Raw genomic sequence first — 20,313 nt, forward strand, 5'->3', positions numbered from 1 at the left:
GCCTCTCTTACACTCTGTGGTCGGGGAGGTGCTATTATAGTCCCTGGTTATTTGTGCTCATTCTTATGGTGGCCTCTCTAACACTCTGTGGGTGGGGAGGGTGTTGTTATAGTCCCTGGTTATTTGTGCACATTTCTGCGGCCGCCTCTCTTCCACTCTGTGGGTGGGGGGGTCGCCTCTCTTGCACTCTGTGGTCAGGGAGGTTCTGTTATAGTCCCTGGTTATTTGTGCTCATTCTTATGGTCGCCTCTCTTACACTCTGTGGGTAGGGAGGGTGCTGTAATAGTCCCTGGTTATTTGTGCACATTTCTATGGCTGCCTCTCTTGCACTCTGTGGGTGGGAGGGTACTGTAATAGTCCCTGGTTATTTGTGCACATTCTTGTGGTGGCCTCTCTTACACTCTGTGGGTGGGAGGGTGCTGTAATAGTCATTCTTATGGCCGCCTCTCTTCCACTCTGTGGTCGGGGAGGTGCTGTTATAGTCCCTGGTTATTTGTGCACATTTCTGTGGCCGCCTCTCTTCCACTCTGTGGGTAGTGTGAGGCCCTAGGGGCCGAGCAGGGCCTGCAGCGCTACGCCTCGTGTTGGGCGCAATAACGTGACACACACACACTGTTACTGCTCTGGTGTGGACCGGAAGTGCTGTGCCACTTCGGACCCTTTATTTAAAGCTTTCTGGCCACGCCTGGCCAGAAAGTGATACATTGTGCGGAGTGCTTCCGGGGGCTCAACCTGAGACCCTCGGAGCACTAGAGCGCTACATCTAGGGAGGGTGCTGTTATAGTCTCTGGTTATGTGTGCTCATTCTTATGGTGGCCTCTCTTACACTCTGTGTGATACTATTTGAAATAGTGCCATGCATGCTCATAGTGCTGCAGAGGCCAGGGCTTCACAGCGCTTCAATCCATGCTCCTGGTCTCCAATGCATCCTCGAGGTCACACACAGACCCTGCAGGGATCCCCTTCAGCTTCCACCGCCCTCAGTGCAGCTCCCCCTGCTGGTGCAGCTGCATTGATGCTCTTAATTGAACGTGTGTTCATTGGATTTTACATGCAGGATCAGAGGCCTCCCTCACCTCTGCTTGTGGGGTCCGGTGAGTTATTCCCGCCGGAATGGCCGCAGCACGAGTCACCATTGCGCGAACAAATATGGCATCTCACGGACGCAGGCCCGCACGCCACAGCTGCGCATGTGCGAAGCGAAGACACTACTTCCGGGCGCCGAGATAGGTCCTTGCACGGGGAACAGACTGTGAACAGCCCTGGACAGAGGAAACTCAGTGTCACTGCGCCTGCGCAGAGCAAAGACACTATCCCCCACGTAGACGAGCCGAGGAGCTTTGCACGAGGCGCCTCGTGCTCCGTGGCCGGAGGCAGCTGTTGTCTCTCATTCATTGTGTCCCCGCGCGGACCTGTGCTGTCGCTGAGCTGTCGCCCTTTACTGTGCTGTGAACGAAAGAAAGAAATCTTTCTTATATCTGTCTGTTCTCAGGGCATGCGCAGTTAATCCAAGGTCTCTTTCACCTGCACTGTGGGAAGCAGTGTTTATCCTCAGCGCATGCGCAGTTAATCCAAGGTCTCTTTAATCTGCACTGTGGGAAGCAGTGTCTATCCCCAGCGCATGCGCAGTTATCCAAGGTCTCTTTAATCTGCACTGTGGGAAGCAGTGTCTATCCCCAGCGCATGCGCAGTTGTCTATGATCAGGCCCCCTTTTAACCCCGCGCTCAAGGTTCAGTCCTGGCCTCAGTCTCAGCAGGGAGCACAACAGGCCCCACAGGAAACCCCAGGTGAGGTCAAGACCCACAGCAGGGAGCACAACAGGCCCCACATGAAACCCCAGGTGAGGTAAAGACCCACAGCAGGGAGCACAACAGGCCCCACAGGAAACCCCAGGTGAGGTCAAGACCCACAGCAGGGAGCAGAACAGGCCCCACAGGAAACCCCAGGTGAGGTCAAGACCCACAGCAGGGAGCACAACAGGCCCCGCATTGAACCCCAGGTGATGTCAAGAACCACAGCAGGGAGCACAACAGGCCCCACATTGAACCCCAGGTGAGGACAAGACCCACAGCAGGGAGCACAACAGGCCCCGCATTGAACCCCAGGTGAGGTCAAGACCCACAGCAGGGAGCACAACAGGCCCCGCATTGAACCCCAGGTGAGGTCAAGACCCACAGCAGGGAGCACAACAGGCCCCGCATTGAACCCCAGGTGAGGTCAAGACCCACAGCAGGAAGCACAACAGGCCCCACATTGAACCCCAGGTGAGGTCAAGACCCACAGCAGGGAGCACAACAGGCCCCACATTGAACCCCAGGTGAGGTCAAGACCCACAGCAGGGAGCACAACAGGCCCCACATGAACCCCAGGCGAGGTCAAGACCCACAGCAGGGAGCACAACAGGCCCCACATTGAACCCCAGGTGAGGTCAAGACCCACAGCAGGGAGCACAACAGGCCCCACATTGAACCCCAGGCGAGGTCCAGACCCACAGCAGGGAGCACAACAGACCCCACATTAAACCCCAGGTGAGGTCCAGACCCACAGCAGGGAGCACAGCAGCCACAGGAAACCCCAGATGAGGTCCAGAGATACACAGATTGTCTGCTGCTGGAGAGTCTCGAGCCTGCTCTCCGGGATTCATTTTTGTTGTTGTTGTTGTTGTCTGCATCGCTCCTTAGACATGATTATTTTGTATCCACAATGCTCATTGGCCCTTACTGCTGGAGTTGGGTCACTCTTTTGAAGGCCTCAGCAAACGTTGACATTTTTTTCGCCTGAAAAGCCAGTGATGAGAAGCATAGCTGCCAAGCTTTCAGACTGCTATGTGTGACATTTTCATAACTTCAGGATAATTATGAGTGACATTTCAACAACTATGAGTGACACTTTCTTGTGAGCAAAGCAATCAAGCAATGAGGACGAGGGAAACGTATAAATATCAGAAATTAGACCTATTTGAGCAATGAGAAAGAAAGGCCTGCGTGGGTAACTCATAATTATAATGAAATTATCAAAATGTCACACATAAGCTTGGCTGCTAGGAAAGAGGGCGGGCATCACTTCACATGACATAGCATTGGAGACCGTGCCCATTCTCCTGTTCTTGACACCGAGTCTTCTTTACTTACATATTTCATAAAAGTGATAGGAAGTATGTGTTTTATTGTATTGCTATTTATTTGCTTCTCTTGTACAATGCTGATCATATAATAAACTTGTGAATTTTGGATGGCACATAAGGCGAATAAGGATAAAAAGACGGAAAAAATGCCAAAATAAAAGATAAGGAGCATGGTGAAACAAGGAGTATAAAACAAAACACTTTTATCGGTGGTTTTTGTTGTTCATGACAGGTCACTTGGAGTGGGGTGAACAACAGAGTTAGTAAGGCTGCCACTGCAGGGGCAACCTTATTCATAAGCAAATGCTGTAAGCAGTATTAATGTAAGGCTTGTGAAGTAACTACTAATACCAGCCTCAACATCACCACTAGAAAACAATAAAATGCATCTAGAAACATCTAGAACATCTAGAAAGCAGGACTCACATGGCTCCGCTAAGAATTACCATCCACAGGGGTGTGGACATTTAAAAAAAATCTACTTGGCCAATGGACAAAATGTTACAGAAATCTACTTGTCCTAGGAAGATATCTGCTTGCCCCACATATTCCATATATCACTGAAGTGGGTCTGCACGGAGAGAACCTGCACTGCAATCAGGGCAACCTACTATGCAATATAAACTTCAAATACAAGTCAAATTATGCAATGCATGGTCATACACCCTGTAATTCTGTTGCAGGATGTGGATATGAGTATTGGGGAACCTGGTGAAAGATACTGTTTTACAGTGCAGCAACTTGGGCAATCAGTTTCTTTATTTCAGCAGCTGAGCATCCTGAGGGTCCAAGGGATGATATTTGGATATTTGAAAATGGGCACATGCATAAAGAAGGCACAAAGACCGTCACACAGGAAAAACACCCTTTAGCAAATCATGTAGGGAAAGAAAAACATACCTTTATGTCTACATAGGACGAATATTCACACAAGCGGAAGAGTCACTTTTCCTTGGATCTTGTATGGGCTTGTTTTTACTACTGACGTAACTGTGCAACAAACATGCAACACTACAGCGGTTGCTTAAAATTCTGAGGTGGGAACATTGTATATTTTCACCCAGTTGTGAATAAAACGTGATTGTGAGACCTAAAGATTTATAATTTGGTAATTTCTGCTTTATATTGAGCTCGCTTCTGCAATTTTTGCCAATTTACATAGTTGCAAATGAAAGATGGTCCCCCACAGGTGACAGGTCCTGTGTGATTTATATACAGAGCCACTCTAATTGCGAGAGTCTACATCTGAGGCGTTTTCCACATAATTTGCCATGTAATCCAACACATGCTGCCTTATCAGCATATTTTAACAAAAAAATGTTGATACCATCTCAAACAAATCAAATGTTACTAAAAAGGGGGTAACATGTCCTGCCTGCCACACAGTGAAAAACCCTTCACAAGTAGTGACTGGTCTCTCTTACATCTATTGCTGTTTTTGGATCTTAATCCGAAAGTAATGAGGCAAAACATTTATACAGTGTTAACGTGTACAGATGTTAAAATAATGAAGTAATACTGTCAATGAAAGTGTGCTGCATTGTGCTATATAATTCTCATTTTTGTAGCCACAATAGTCAACCCTGCCGCGTAATTTAGACCTTCCCTGCCACATAAATTAGACATTCCCTGCCGCTACATTACAGTGGCTCTGCTTATTTAGCACAAACTGCCAGCGTACTGTGCATGGTGGGGGTGGTTTACAGTAGGTACAGAAGTTGAGAAATGCAACCAAATAAAGGCACAGGCCAACAGAAATGTGGAGAATACCCCGTTAATTGACAGGATTAAGCCAATAAAAATTGACACGGACGTGAGGCTTTTCCTCTGCAGCAGTGGCAAGATTAAAAGATAAATTGTGGGCACTGATTAAGCGAGAAGCTGTGGAGCGAAGGGAGAGGTAACGGAATAAGGAAAAGGCAATAAAGACTGTGGGGGAGGGTATTGGTAAAGGAGACCTCATCTTGGGCAAAATTGTGGACATTGCAACGTTTGAGACGCCAAGAGAGGCCCACATCTCAGTCAACAGTGTGAAATATGCTACACGCACATCATTGCCTGGATTACGAATATACTTTCTGCCTTCTGCATTATGTGGCATTTCCTTTATTCAACTTTAGCTTAATTTGTTTAACACCAGGAAAACAATGCAATTTAAAAAAAAATTCTATTAACAGGAAACGCATAATCTTGCAAGGCTGCATTTTCTGTAAGCCTGCCAGGTGTTTAAAGTATCATCATTTGCTCTGTGCTCCCAAATGCGACCTCGTCCATAAAAGCAGAGACAAAGTAAAGGTCAATGTCTCTATATAGTAAACTTCCTTTCATCGTTTTTTCACTCCTTATCAAAGCTGCACTGGTTCCACTGCTAGATTACAAAAGGAGAGATTCCTGCCTTATTGTAAATTGTTAACATGCCACACATTTGACCCTGCCCCCACGCTCACTGAATCCAGGCCATTTCACGCAGAACCACAGTTAACATACTTTCATTAAGGCTCGGACCGCTCAAAACCCATTATCAGACTGACTCACCTGCTGGGGAGGCATACAGTGTGTCCGAGACGCAGACTTGTTGCTCTCGATTCCAGGAAGTGCGCAGCAGCGCACCAAAGATTAATGGCCTGCCTTGGACGGATCCCACTAACCAGGATGATCGGGCCACGTAGCAATCAGCGGCAGAGAGGCCACCTGCCCCCTCGACCCACAGCGCCGGGACCTGGCAGTGGAAAAAGTGTTTCCTGCCTCGGGACCTGTCCTTCGGTTCCAAGAGCAGGTGGGCTGCACCAGTGTGGAATCTGCGCTAGAACACTGACGTACTGACGTTTAGCGCAAGACTCCCCCAGCCAATCACTGGCTAGATAGAGGCCAGTCATGGGCTGCCAGTCATTCAATGTCCTCCAAAAGCTTTCTGACCGCATTTCTAATTGGCTGTGAGCCCCCGAGTGCCCGCAGCTCACATATTTTTTGTGATTTAATGTCTCCTTGTCCGTCGGACAAAACAGACAATAAATCTTCTAGCCCATTATAAAAATCTGCTTGGTTCGGGCGTCGGGCGAAAGGATTTCCCCACCCCTGATCCAACAAGAGCAAGGACTTGTGTTTAGACGGCAGAATCACAGGACTATACAACAGGATGTGAGAGGCCTTAACACAGAGCTCAGCTGTGTCGGGCCTCTATGATAAATTAATTAGTCAGATGACTTTAGGCCTCTGGCGGACGCAGTCAGTAGTGGCATGGAAGCCTGATTTCTGGGCAAGCCTCATGAGAGGCTGCGACACACAGACAGCGATCACAGCACGCCAGGCAGTATTACTTTAAAATGTTACACCAGTAAAGTGAGCAGCCACAGTGTAATGGTCCGGCTCATCGAAGCTACACAGTTAACTTATTTGCGACCGCCAGTAGGTAAACTCTTAAAGCTAAATTCGTAATCATATATATTAGAGCAAGTGTTCGTCGCAGATGAAAAGCGTCTTAAACACTACTTTACAGTTAAGGTATTTGGGTGCAGTGTGTTTATTTTCTAAGCAGCCACGTTGAACAGCTGTGGTGGTTGACCAAAGCCAGAGCTTGGGTCAACAACTACCGCTGTGAATGTGGCAGCAAATGAGCCACATCTGCTCCCTCTCCCATCTAGAGCCGGGTGATGATCATTAGTTCCGAGAAGAGGAAGAATGCAACGAAAAAAACGGGGATCTTTGAGGCTAACTGATAGACGTGTAAGTGCGATTAAATATGGTCAAAGCCTATTAGGTAAACGCAGCGAATCTGCTTTTATTAACTGCTCTCTGTGAGACACTACCAACAACGTGCAACCGATCACAACACCGTAACGTACAAATATAAAAAGCAGCAATACTTTCTACACCTGCAAAAAAACACACAATAACTGCCATGCTTGCTCCTAATGCAGTTTGAAAAAAACCTACGAGACAATGCACTGCGTTCTCTTACAAGCTGTCAGAACAAGTCAACCTTATTTTGAACGTAATACAGCCACCGGCCCAAAAAAACGGTACATTCCTCCTCAGGCTCTACGGTCACCTACCATTGCAAACAAATATGCGCAGACCCTGCAGGATTCACTCGCCTCAGATTCGAGTCCATTCCTCCTCAGGCTCTACGGTCACCTACCATTGCAAACAAATATGCGCAGACCCTGCAGGATTCACTCGCCTCAGATTCGAGTTCATTCCTCCTCAGGCTCTACGGTCACCTACCATTGCAAACAAATATGCGCAGACGCTGCAGGATTCACTCGACTCAGATTCAAGTCCATTCCTCCTCAGGCATCTACGGTCACCTACCATTGCAAACAAATATGCGCAGACCCTGCAGGATTCACTCAACTCAGATTCAAGTCCATTCCTCCTCAGGCTCTACGGTCACCTACCATTGCAAACAAATATGCGCAGACCCTGCAGGATTAACTCGCCTCAGATTCAAGTCCATTCCTCCTCAGGCTCTACGGTCACCTACCATTGCAAACAAATATGCGCAGACGCTGCAGGATTCACTGGCCTCAGATTCAAGTCCATTCCTCCTCAGGCTCTACGGTCCCCTACCATTGCAAACAAATATGCGCAGACCCTGCAGGATTCACTCGCCTCAGATTCGAGTTCATTCCTCCTCAGGCTCTACGGTCACCTACCATTGCAAACAAATATGCGCAGACGCTGCAGGATTCAATCGACTCAGATTCAAGTCCATTCCTCCTCAGGCATCTACGGTCACCTACCATTGCAAACAAATATGCGCAGACGCTGCAGGATTCACTGGCCTCAGATTCAAGTCCATTCCTCCTCAGGCTCTACGGTCCCCTACCATTGCAAACAAATATGCGCAGACCCTGCAGGATTCACTCGCCTCAGATTCGAGTCCATTCTTCCTCAGGCTCTACGATCACCTACCATTGCAAACAAATATGCTCAGACGCTGCAGGATTCACTCGCCTCAGATTCGAGTCCATTCCTCCTCAGGCTCTACAGTCCCCTACCATTGCAAACAAATATGCGCAGACCCTGCAGGATTCACTCGCCTCAGATTCGAGTCCATTCCTCCTCAGGCTCTACGGTCCCCTACCATTGCAAACAAATATGCGCAGACCCTGCAGGATTCACTCGCCTCAGATTCGAGTCCATTCCTCCTCAGGCTCTACGGTCACCTACCATTGCAAACAAATATGCGCAGACCCTGCAGGATTCACTCGCCTCAGATTCGAGTCCATTCCTCCTCAGGCTCTACGGTCCCCTACCATTGCAAACAAATATGCGCAGACGCTGCAGGATTCACTCGCCTCAGATTCGAGTCCATTCCTCCTCAGGCTCTACGGTCACCTACCATTGCAAACAAATATGCGCAGACCATGCAGGATTCACTCGCCTCAGATTCAAGTCCATTCCTCCTCAGGCTCTACGGTCACCTACCATTGCAAACAAATATGCGCAGACCCTGCAGGATTCACTCGCCTCAGATTCAAGTCCATTCCTCCTCAGGCTCTACGGTCACCTACTATTGCAAACAAATATGCGCAGACGCTGCAGGATTCACTCGCCTCAGATTCGAGCCCAATCCTCCTCAGGCTTTTGTACATTTAATATTGTATGTGTTCAGATTGCATGAACTACTTGTCCTCTCCGGGCCACTGCAGGCTGCGCCGCGCCAAGCACTTTTTTTTGTTGTTTAAGCACTCCATGAGTGCTCCACCAGCAGCCCCCCACTTGTTTGTTTTATTTCTTTCTGCAGTCTGGCTCTCTTATATTCTGCAAGGTCAGTAACTTCACCGTAGGTTAACGTAAAATTCACTTAAAACTTAACCCAAACACGTTCACAAATTTCTTCACTGTAAATGCATTTTCCAAGGAGCATGTTATGGTTTTTAAAGTTCTGCGAATACTTTCTTCCTCTTCGTGCAGCTGGTCAGTCTCAAGCACCTCGGTTGCTCCCTCACCCGCCGACTAACCATTGTTCCCCCCACCGTCTCCTTTGTTGCTCTCCAACACCTAGTGGCAATGCTTTTCCCCTTTCCTCCATGTGCTACTGCTCCCCTTCCTCCTCGCACTGCTGCTAGCCCTACTCAACGCTCTGCCCCCACTTCTCTTCTCCTTCGTCAACACACTACTGACCCTCCCTTGTTTATTCACATTTCATTTCTTTTCAAAAACTTCTCCAACCTCTCAGGACTCTGTTGGTTTCGTGGATGTTGTTAATCTCCTGAGTTTTATTTTTGACATTTTGCTACGATGGAGGTGCTCCAATTCACGATTTCTTTTCATGAATTCATCCTGTACCACAAGAGACAAAAATGTAAGCGAAGCACTATGTAATGTGAAGAAGGGGACAACTTAATCACAAATGTCACTCTGGAAGCTTTGCTTCGCACGTGCCCCATTACCACCTCTGGGGACACTGCTTAACACATACCAGCTTTCCCACCTCAGGAAACAATATCAGCGCATATTCAACTCATAAAGCACTGTCTGACAGGTACCCCTACCAACACCTCTGACTCTACCAATCTACCGCCCTCACTCTACCGCCTTCACTCTACCACTCTACTGCCCTCACTCTACCACTCTACCGCCCTCACTCTACCACTCTACCGCCCTCACACTACCACTCTACTGCCCCTCACTATACCACTCTACTGCCCTCACTCTACCACTATGCCGCCCTCACTCTACCGCCCTCACTCTACCGCCCTCACTCAACCGCCCTCACTCTACCACTCTACCGCCCTCACTCTACCACTCTACTGCCCTCACTCTACCGCCTTCACTCTACCACCCTCACTCTACCACTCTACCGCCCTCACTCAACCGCCCTCACTCTACCATTCTACTGCCCTCACTCTACCGCCTTCACTCTACCGCCCTCAGACTACCACTCTACTGCCCTCACTCTACTGCCTTCACTCTACTGCCCTCACTGTACCACTCTACTGCCCTCACTCTACCACTCTACTGCCCTCACTCTACCGCCCTCACTCTACCACTCTACCGCCCTCACTCTACCGCCCTCACTCTACCACTCTACCGCCCTCACTCTACCACTCTACTACCCTCACTCTACCGCCTTCACTCTACCGCCCTCACTCTACCACTCTACCGCCCTCACACTACCACCCTCACTCTACCGCCCTCACTCTATCACCCTCACTCTACTGCCCTCACTCTACCACTCTACTGACCTCACCCTACCACCCTCACTCTACTGCCCTCACTCTACCCCTCTACCGCCCTCACTCTACCCCTCTACTGCCCTCACTCTACCAGTCTACCACTCTCACTCTACCGCCCTCACTCTACCACTCTACCGCCCTCACTCTACCGCCCTCTCTACCACTCTACGGCCTTCACTCTGCCCTCACTATACCGCCCTTGCTCTACCACTCTACCGCCCTCACTCTACCACTCTACCGCCCTCACTCTACCACTCTACCGCCCTCACTCTACCACTCTACCGCCCTCACTCTACCGCCCTCACGCCCTCTCTACCACTCTACCGCCCACACTCTACCGCCCTCACTCTACCACCCTCACTATACCGCCCTCACTCTACCACTCTACCACCCTCATGCCCTCCGCTGCTCTCTTCCACCCTGCCTCCTTCTCTAACTCCCTGTTCTCTTCTCTTCGCCTGTGCTGATCTGCTGCTCTCTTCCACCCCGCCTCCTTCTTTAACTTCCTGTTTTCTTCTCCTGCGCTAATCTGCTGTTCTCTTCCACCACCTCTTTCTCTAACTCCCTGTTCTCTTCTCCTGTGCTGATCTGCTCCTCTCTTCCACCCGCCTCCTTCTTTAACTACATGTTCTCTTCTGCTGTGCTGTTATGCTGCTCTCTTCCACCCACCTCCTTCTCAAACTCCCTGTTCACTTCTCTTCTCCAGAGCTGATCTGCTGCTCTCTTCAACCCGCCTCCTTCTCTGCCTCCCTGTTCTCTTCTCCTGTGCTGTTCTGCTGCTCTCTTCCACCCCACCTCCTTCTTTAACCCCCTGTTCTGTTCTCCTGTGCTAATCTGCTGCGCTCTTCCACCCACCTCCTCCTTTAATTACCTGTTCTCTTCTCCTGTGCTGATCTGCTGCTCTCATCCACTTGTCCTTGACTGCAAGCCAGAGAGCAGATGGTCTCTGTTTTACACAAGATAGTTCCTCTTTTTGACTCTTGTGGTTCAGCCAATTCCCAGAACCAGCAAGATAGTTCCTGTGCCAATCTTTGGAGAGGAGCTGTGTCTCCTGGAGGAGGCACACATCTGCCTCCATGTTATCAAGGTAGGAAAGGATGGACCTCCTTTTATTGGGATTGTTGAGACCTCTCGCATTGAGAGTGAGAATTTTCAGTGTGGGCTGGGAAATAGCGTGTCATAGTGAGTGCACCAGCTTTAGCCAGTATTTGGGTCCCTGTGATCCCTCTTCCCCCTGAGCTCCCAACGTCTGCCTGGCCTTCATTGCACTTTGATCCTCTCTTCAATGCCTTTAACCTGCATACCCGTTCTCCACCCTCCCCTCCCTAACCCCAACTTAGAAACCCATTAACCTCAAATTGTCCAGGGCCCGCCTTTCATGCGTGCGCGTCCTTGGAAGTCGGAATAGTTGGGAACGTGTGTGGCCAGTTCCCCGTGTCTCTACACTCCCCGTGTCTCTACGCTCCCCGCAGACTTCTTCGCCGCCCACCCAGCCTTACAAATGTCACTTATCTATCCCTCAGTCGTTCACGGTGTCATCATGAGAGAATGTCTCCTTCGACAATGTCTCCAGCACTACCAGTCTTTCTTGTGCCATGGTCTTGGGGTCCGGTCTCGTCGCTCGCTCTGTGCTACGCCTCCTGTAGAGCTTATGCCATCTTTCTCGAGGAGTTTTGGTCTGTGGGCCCTCTGTCTCCTCCTGGATTGGATTCTCGATGCCCAGCACCTGGCAAGTGTCCTGCATGGATCTGAGCTGGAGGAGTTTGCCCTGCCATATGAAAATCAGCCGGAAAGGGTGACCCAAAGAATACGGTATTCCTTGATTTCGAAGACGCGTGGTTGCCACTCGGAACACCCAACACTTTTGAAGGGGTATTAGAGCCAGGTCCTGGTACAAAGCTATGGAGTCGGCCTAATATCTTAGTGGTTGCTTGTCCCTGGCAGCACGTAGTATTCACTCTTTTAGTTGAAAGTCTAGAATGTAAGCCAACATATCCGGTGGGGGCACCCAGTATGCTCCTGAAGAGACCCTGCAGGTATTGTGTTATGTCTGGCCCTTCTTCTTTAGGGGGAACTCCCTTAACGTGGATGTTGTTTCGCCAAGACCGATTCTCCAGGTCTTCTGTGTGTGCCTGGAGATCGCTATGTTGAGCCTTGAGCCCGAGTGTCTCTTGCTGTAGATGCTCCATCTCCTCTTCCCGGGCTTGCTCCTGATCCTCAATGGAGGCCACGCGGTCCCCAATGGCATCGACGTCCCGCCTTATCATAAGGCGGGACGTTGATGCCGTTTGGAAACGTGTGGCCTCCATCGGTTATCTCCTTCATCTCCCCCGCTATTTCCCATTTCAGCGTCTGCAAGTCGCCTCGTAATGCACCAAATAGCGACTCTAAAAAGGCGCGGGTAACTGGGGCTTCAGAGGTGTCTGCATCTTGGCTGATTTGTGTCATTGGGGAGATCCTCCCTTCTCCTCTGCCGGTCATCAGGAGCTTGGTCAGCATATTTTTTAGATTCTGATCCTTCTTGCTTCTCTCTGAGGACATGGCTGCTATATCTCTTACCACACCACCAGACCGGCCTGCCTTGTTGTGGGGGTCCCAGCCCCAGTGGGTGGCTGTCATCGGGTTTTGTCCTCCCGCTGAGCTCCAATACACTGTTGCATGATGGTGAGGGCCAGAGGTGTCACTCCCTTTCAGTCTCGCCTGGGCCTTGCTGCCTTCGACCATCTGCTATTGCCCTGCTGGGCATCTGCTGCTTGTTCTCAATAGTCTAAGTACTTTGCGACCGAACCTGTCGTGAATCCCCCTGTAGGCCAGCAGCCCTATCTGAGCCTGGAGCACTAGATGTCTTCTTGGACCACTGCGTCTAATTCCTGCACTTTGTGCTTGCAGCCCATGGCCTCCGGTTTCCTCTGACTTGGCAGTCAACTCCAGAGTGACTAATCCATTCCCGGGCCCCTCATCCATTGGCACCTTGTGATGCTTACAGCGTTACAGTTCATATCTCATTCCCCTTAATGGATTTTGTCATTTTAGTGTCATTTTGTTCAATACATTTTACTTAAATTTTTCTATTTCCGTTTGGGTTTTTTATTGTTTTGCATTTTGACTTTTACTTTTTTGGTTTCTGCATAAATATTTTACATATTACCTTAAGTTAAGCCTGCCTGTTCGGTGCTTAGGTACCAGGGGGTTGATCCTAGATTAATTGAACGGCTTTGAAAGTTCACTCTGACAATGGTTGTGATTGTTCCTCATCTACGACAAATAATAATTCAGTTTCTTACAGAAACTATCTGAAATTATCTGCAAAACAGGCAGTTGATAACCTACCAGGGTTGAAACACCCTGTGGACAAACTGGAATGTGGGACTAGTATTTTGTGGCAATAGAACCTCTACAAAATATTCAGCTTGCAGATGAACCAAGAATCACGCTTGAATGTCACACCTTTTAAAACAAGGTAGTCAGGAAAGTGTGAAGAATATATTGCAGCTCTTTGTATTTTGACAGCCCCAAGCAAATTTGAGAACAGAGTGGATGTATGTAGCAGAGACGAGTCTGTTCACCCAATGTGAGTGGTGATATCCGCCCTGCTGATCTGCCTGAAGTTATGATGCCGCTGACAGTAGCGTGTCTGCTAAAAGCGATGGCGTGACTGGTGGAACTATAAAGCCAAATAAGAGAAAGTTATCTTCCGACACCACAGTCTTTGTGACTGAGACCAGTAACACTGAAGACTCTGAGACTCACAGCAGTATTTTCTCCTTTCAGAGCGTTATCGCTGCAGATGGAGTGAAGCCAAGAAGTGAGCACATTACTAAGGTACCAACAAAGTTTAATATTGTTCATTTGTATGAACTGTTTCTCTTTTGCAGTATTTGGAAATGCATTTTCTAGTTTTGTTGCTTTTTGTTTAGTTTTTTCTTGTAGGCTGTTACCTGTGGTTTAAAGGGAACCATGTTGTCGTGTGTGACCTTAATGCTGCAGTTTGCATTTCATTACCATCATTTGCTTCCCCTGGAGAATCTCCAGGGTGGAGGAGGTTTGCTGTTTCACAGTTCTTTCTTCAGCTTCTGGGCAGTTGTCGCTCTGTGGCGATCTGTGGTCCTGTTTCTCTGCTCTTCTTGTAGTAGCTCCTATCAGAGCTTCATCCTCCCGCCAACGAAAATAAGATGCCAGGCATCACCCAGCACAGCCTATGTTGGGCTAAGTCAATCTGCTCGGCGCAGTTAGAGCGAAGAAAAAAGTTCTCCGGACCCATCAGGCTGTGAATATGACCTAAGGGCTTAAGATGAAATGAAGAGCTTACCTCCTTCCTGAGTGGCTCCAGACTGCTGTGTGCAGACCCGATAGCTGGCAGCACCCTGGAGTATGTATGTATAAATCAGCATGTTGGAAGTAACCTGCAATATAGTAGCAGGCAGCACCCTGCCATAGAGTAGGATTTCTCATAGTATTTTATTTCCTGACACATTAATGGAGATAGCCTTTTAACAGGCAGAAGAACAACACTGACCCTACATTTATCTGGGGTTGTCTTTAGAATTACGTACACATTAGGAATGGCATTTCGTTCTGCTGGAATAATAACACAAGTTATCTTATACTCTATGTTGTTGCATGGATTTTTGGCTACAATGCATTCAATGTTTCATTCAAACATGCTTTCTACAGGGCACATACATGATTTGCTGCTGTAGAGAAATAATGCTCCTGTGTACTGTTGCAGACTCAGAAATATTGAAAAACTTCATGAATTCTCTTTCAGCTCTTCATAGTAAAACCTTTCAATTTTTGACTCAATCATTTGGCAGAAACATAACTTAGTACCATTAAAATAGTTGTGATGGGGAACATCCATGTGGGGTTAGGACTGGCTCGACCGGAGTGCTTGCTGACTTGGAGGAGTATGGAGTTGACCACCTTGCCTGGTCTGGAGTGGAACCAAGCCAGCGATGCTTTGCTGCAGGCTCATTTGCCCTGATAGCTGGTCAACAGTTTGAAGAGGAGGAGGCAAAGAGCTGGCTAAGTGTGCCATGAAGCTGGCATTTCAGTACATCCCTGAGAAGTGAGCTTTGAGTCAATGTAGTGTTCCTCTTATACCACGTGCAATTCACCCTCTCCAAAGCCTCAAGAATTCCTGGGTGTGAAGGGTGGCTGATTCTGATTGGGTGCTTGATAGTTTTCCAGAAACTCATGTTCTTGATTGTTCATGTTTGTCAGTAGTTAATGAAACACGCCCAGACGTTTTATCTCTTCAGTTGACACAAGCTGCAATATAAGTTTCTTTGTCGTTGCAAAAAAATATGAATGGCCAACGAGCCTCTGTAGGTCAAAAAATGGAAGGGCTGGGTAACTGTCATTCATCTCACTGCTAAGCAGAGCCATGTCATGCTTCATCTCCGTCAGGCCTCTGATTTTAACCAACATCGCTCCTTGGTCGTTACCTACCCAGTCGGTCCTTAGACAGACTTCTTTTCGTCTCTCCTTATTGTCTCTTTCCTTATTATCCCTTTCTCACCTCCCCTGCCCCCTCCACTACTTTTCTCTCTTCTCTCTCTTCTCTCCTCTCCTAATTGTATTGCTTATGTTTTGATTGGTTTGTGTGATTGTTGAACTTTTTCTGTTACATTGTTGACTCTCATGTAAAGCGCTCTGATACCTCCGGGTCTAGCCAGCGCTATATAAAAGAGATGAACCTGCGGCTGCTGAAATATGTGCTCCCACTTCCCCCAACCTCCCCCCCTCCGCTCCTACTCTTTCCAGCTTCTGTCCTCGCTTGCGCCTGTCCTTTGTCCCCACCCTGTTTTTCTGTGAACCTCTTCCCTCGCCACCTGAGACTGAACTATTTTGTCTGATGCCCGATGGAGCTACCTGGTTTTAGCTATAGGGGAGATGGGCCGTGGATTCCCTCCTTGGTCGTCACCTACCCAGTCGGTTTTTAGACAGACTTCCTTTCGTCTCTACGGTTGTCTCTTCCCTTATCCTCACTTTCCCTCCTCCTCTACCCCCACTACTTTCTCTCTCCTTTCTCTCCTCCCCTAATTGTATTGCTGATTGTTTGATATAATGTTTACTTGTTGATCTTTTCTGGTTTATTGTTGAACCACATAGTTACACTTCCTTTCGTCTCTCCTGTCGTCTCCTACCGCATCCTCCCTCTATTTATGTCTCTCCTTCCCTCCTCTCTCAATGTATTGAGACTGAACTATTTTGTCTGACGCCCGATGGAGCTACTTGGTTTAGCTATAGAGGAGATGGGCCGTGGATTCCCTCCTTGGTCGTCACCTACCCAGTCGGTCTTTAGGCAGACTTCTTTTCGTCTCTCCTTATTGTCTCTTCCCTAGCTCCTATCCTCTCTCCCCTGAATCTCTCCCCTTGTCTGCCCTGGGATCACACCTTACTGGACTTTGGACGTTGCCTTGACTCGTCTACCGGTTTGTGTCCCGATCACCGTTCCTCTCCTCTTCCCATGCTGTGTCTCTCACCCACCCCTCCCTTTTCCCGCCCTCATTATCTGTCTACTTCCCGTGCTCCAACCCCCCCTCCCCGGAATCTCTCACCTTGCCTGCTTTTCCCCTTACGTATTTGTGCTTATTGTTTATCTCGACCTTACATGTAACTATGTTGCCATTCTCTAAGAACTGTGTAACCTTTGTAATGATGTAACCTGTAACTATGATTTGATGCTCATGTAAAGCGCTCTGATACCTCCGGGTCTAGCCAGCGCTATATAAAACTTTTTAAAAAATAAATAAATAAATAAAAAATACAACTCACATAAGCAATAGTGGTGGAAGGTGTCACACATGACCTGGGACAACATCCGATTCAGCACACCCAGTTCCATTTTTTAAGTATTTGACACAATATTGAATTTATAACCTTTGTTTTTTATGGTCATGAGTCACCAGAATACTAAAAACGTGTCTTTTATTTTCAAGGTCAATTATGTAATGGTCACCAGCTTGGAAGCTCGGTTAATTCTTCAGTATTTGTCATTGATCTCCATGTGTGGCTAGTTTGGGTCTGCTCCCTGCATCGATCCTGATAACTCACACAGGTAAGGAGCTTGTAGCAGCAACATGATAACCCCTTACTCGTCTGTAAGAAGTGCGCTCTGAGGCAGGTATCCGATCATTTTTGTGAAACAAGGAAGGGCCAATATCTGCTATGTACATTTGTTAAAATAAAACAGTCAAATTACAGTATACTGTTCCGGAGGTTCGTCCCAGAGACATTATCCGTAACTGAACGCAGACACCCTAGGAAGCATGTGCTTTTAAGACAAGTTGCGTTTACTCACCTGAAGGTGACATGCTTAATCATTGGGCTATACTCCTCACCAGGCCGGCGCTACAATGCCTGGCGGGCACCACAAGAGGGCACTTTGTCGCAGATGTTATTTTTTTAAAAATTCTTTTTATTAAACACAAACAAAAATAATACACTTACAATAAATGCACTGAGCCGCAATCTGCATTACAAATCTGTTCACATCTTCTCGTTCCATACCGATCAACAATAAGATTTATATTCGGGATCAGGGATCCACCAGCACCTCCGGGTCTTCCATGGCCACCGGGGGAGTGCATATTTCACCCCTGTAAGCATTCCAGGCCCCCCAAATCTTCCCCCATTTCTGGGGCCTACCCCGTGCCACATCCACAGCCCGCTCTCTGAACATGCACCAATCCAAATCATCCATCCATTTCCCGACTGTCGGTGGCTGAACCGCCCCCCACAGCTGAGCTATATTACGCTTCGCAATACTACAAGCCAGTGTGGCCCACGTCTTTCCATGAGACGTAAAATCAGTCGGGTACCAGACATTCAGGATGCAACGCCTCGCTTCCAACTCAAACCCCACTCCCCACACCTCCCTCACCTTGGCATGAATAGCTGACCAATACCCCTGAATTAGAGCACAATCCCACAATACATGAAAAAAAGTTCCTGACTCACCACCCCCTCGCCTGCACTCGCCACTCACAGCCAAACCCATTCTTACCAACCGGGGGCCGGTCACGTAACAGCGATGGAGAATCTTTAATTGGACCAGCCGAAGCCTCATCTGAATGGCAACGACCCTCGGAGAGGCCACTTCCTCCCTCCAGTCCTCATCATCCAGGAGTAAACCATCCGCCGTCCACTGGTCTCTCAGGGCCACCAAGGGATCCTCCGCATGGTTAATTAGTTTTTTGTAGATCAGAGAAATCGTTTTCGTCGGAAGATGACCATCTAGTACACGATTCTCCAGCGGGGAGGCCTCCGGAGGCGCCACGCCAATGGGGATATTAGCTAGCAGCGCATGCCTAATCTGAAGATAGCGAAACCTCTCGCTCCCGTGCATCTGATATCGTTCCTGCAGGGTCTCAAATGGGAGGATACCATCCTTTCCCCATAGATCCCAAACTCAGGAGATCCCAATTAGGTCCCATTTATCGAAACCCTTTGATTTCCATAGGTTGCCCAAACGTTCCGAGTTCCAGAGGGGTGTTGCCAACGTGATCTTTCCCTCCCACCCAAGGGAGCGGTTAGCCTCATGCCAGACCCCAACAGCCACCGCCGTTGGTCCCACCGTCGGAAAACGTCCCCGCCTAGCATACAGCACCCTAGTAAAGTCCCCTCCAGGAATCTGGCCACGGTCCATAATGTAGCCGGGGTCTAGTGGCGAGCCATACACAGCCTGGTTAACCGCCACCAGCTGTGATGCCCAATAATACTTCCTGATATTGGGCAGGCCAATCCCGCCATTATACCACGGCAGCGTCAATTTCACATACGCAATTCGGGGCCTCCCCTCCCAGAGAAGTTGTCTCTGGAGAGATTCGACCACGTTAAAGTACGACTACGGAACCGGGTCCATAGAATTCTGGAGTGCATAAAGAAAATGAGGAAGAGCCATCATTTTGAACAAAACAGCTCGGCCAAGAAGGGAAAGAGGAAGTGACCTCCAGCGTTCCACATCACGCCTGAGCCGAACCAATGGAGGCAACAGGTTATTAGAGTACCTGCTACGGGGGTCCAAGGATATAAAAATGCCTAGATATTTAAAACCTGCGACCTCCAACTTAACCGGACAGCGCGGGGGGACCTCCGGGGGATCACCGCTCAATACAAACAGGACCAACTTCGTCCAATTAATAGCAAAGCCTGAGTACCTACTGAAAACCTCCAGGACATCCAGAAATGCCAAAAGCAAAGCACGAGGAGAGGACAAATACAAAAGAATATCATCTGCATAGAGAGATATCTTGTCCTCCCAGTCTGGCATCCATCGAAGCCCCCTGATTGACCTATCCCAACGAACCCAGGCCGCTAGCCGCTCAAGCGCCAGTGCAAAAAGCAACAGGGAGAGAGGACAGCCCTGCCTGGTGCCTCTCCCCAACACGAAATCTGACGACGTGTGATTATTGATGACTACTTGGGCCAGTGGACCAGAATACAGGAGGCGAACCCAAGAAATGAACTCTGGGCCTATCCCCAACTTACCAAGGGCAGCAAACAGATAAGGCCACTCCACCCTGTCGAAGGCCACAGTGGCATCCAAAGAGAGCAATATTGTCGGGTCGTGTATCTGCGAAGCCCCACCAATTACCCCGTGTAACCTGCGCAAGTTGAGAGCTGTGTTACCGCGGGGCATAAAACCTGATTGGTCGGGATGCACCAGTGTAGTAATCACCTTAACCAGGTGGTTTGCCAACAACTTCGCCAAAATTTTAGGTTCGGCATTCAACAAAGAGGTCGGCCTGTAGGATGAACAGTCAGTCCTCGGCTTACCCTCCTTATGGAGGACAATAATATTCGCCACACGCTGATCATATGGAAGCCGAACTCTCCCCCTACTCTCCATAAACATACCCTTGACAAAGGGAGCCAGCTTATTCGCATTGACTTTGTAAAGCTCAATAGGAAGCCCATTCGTGCCTGACGCTTTACCTGAACGAACCCCCCCTGATCGCCTGCGCCACCTCATCATTGGTGAGGGGAGAATCGAGGAA

The 20,313-nt window shown here is 48.7% G+C and overlaps 1 long non-coding RNA gene across 2 annotated transcripts in view; it reads left to right on the forward strand.

The window, feature by feature from the left end:
- The first annotated feature begins 1,700 nt into the window (after positions 1-1,700).
- The window catches only part of LOC147659054 (uncharacterized), a 57,424-nt gene continuing 38,811 nt past the window's right edge, over positions 1,701-20,313 (forward strand). Inside the window, exons 1-3 of one of the 2 annotated variants that reach the window (XR_015307328.1) lie at positions 1,701-1,788; positions 14,081-14,131; positions 17,254-17,372. This is a non-coding gene — a long non-coding RNA (uncharacterized LOC147659054). Of the gene's footprint in view, positions 1,789-1,857; positions 1,895-14,080; positions 14,132-17,253; positions 17,373-20,313 lie in introns of those variants that run through there. The other variant, XR_015307329.1, reaches the window with a different exon arrangement.

This window comes from Lissotriton vulgaris, unplaced genomic scaffold (assembly GCF_964263255.1).
Source record: "Lissotriton vulgaris unplaced genomic scaffold, aLisVul1.2 SCAFFOLD_2249, whole genome shotgun sequence".
NCBI lineage: Eukaryota > Metazoa > Chordata > Amphibia > Caudata > Salamandridae > Lissotriton > Lissotriton vulgaris.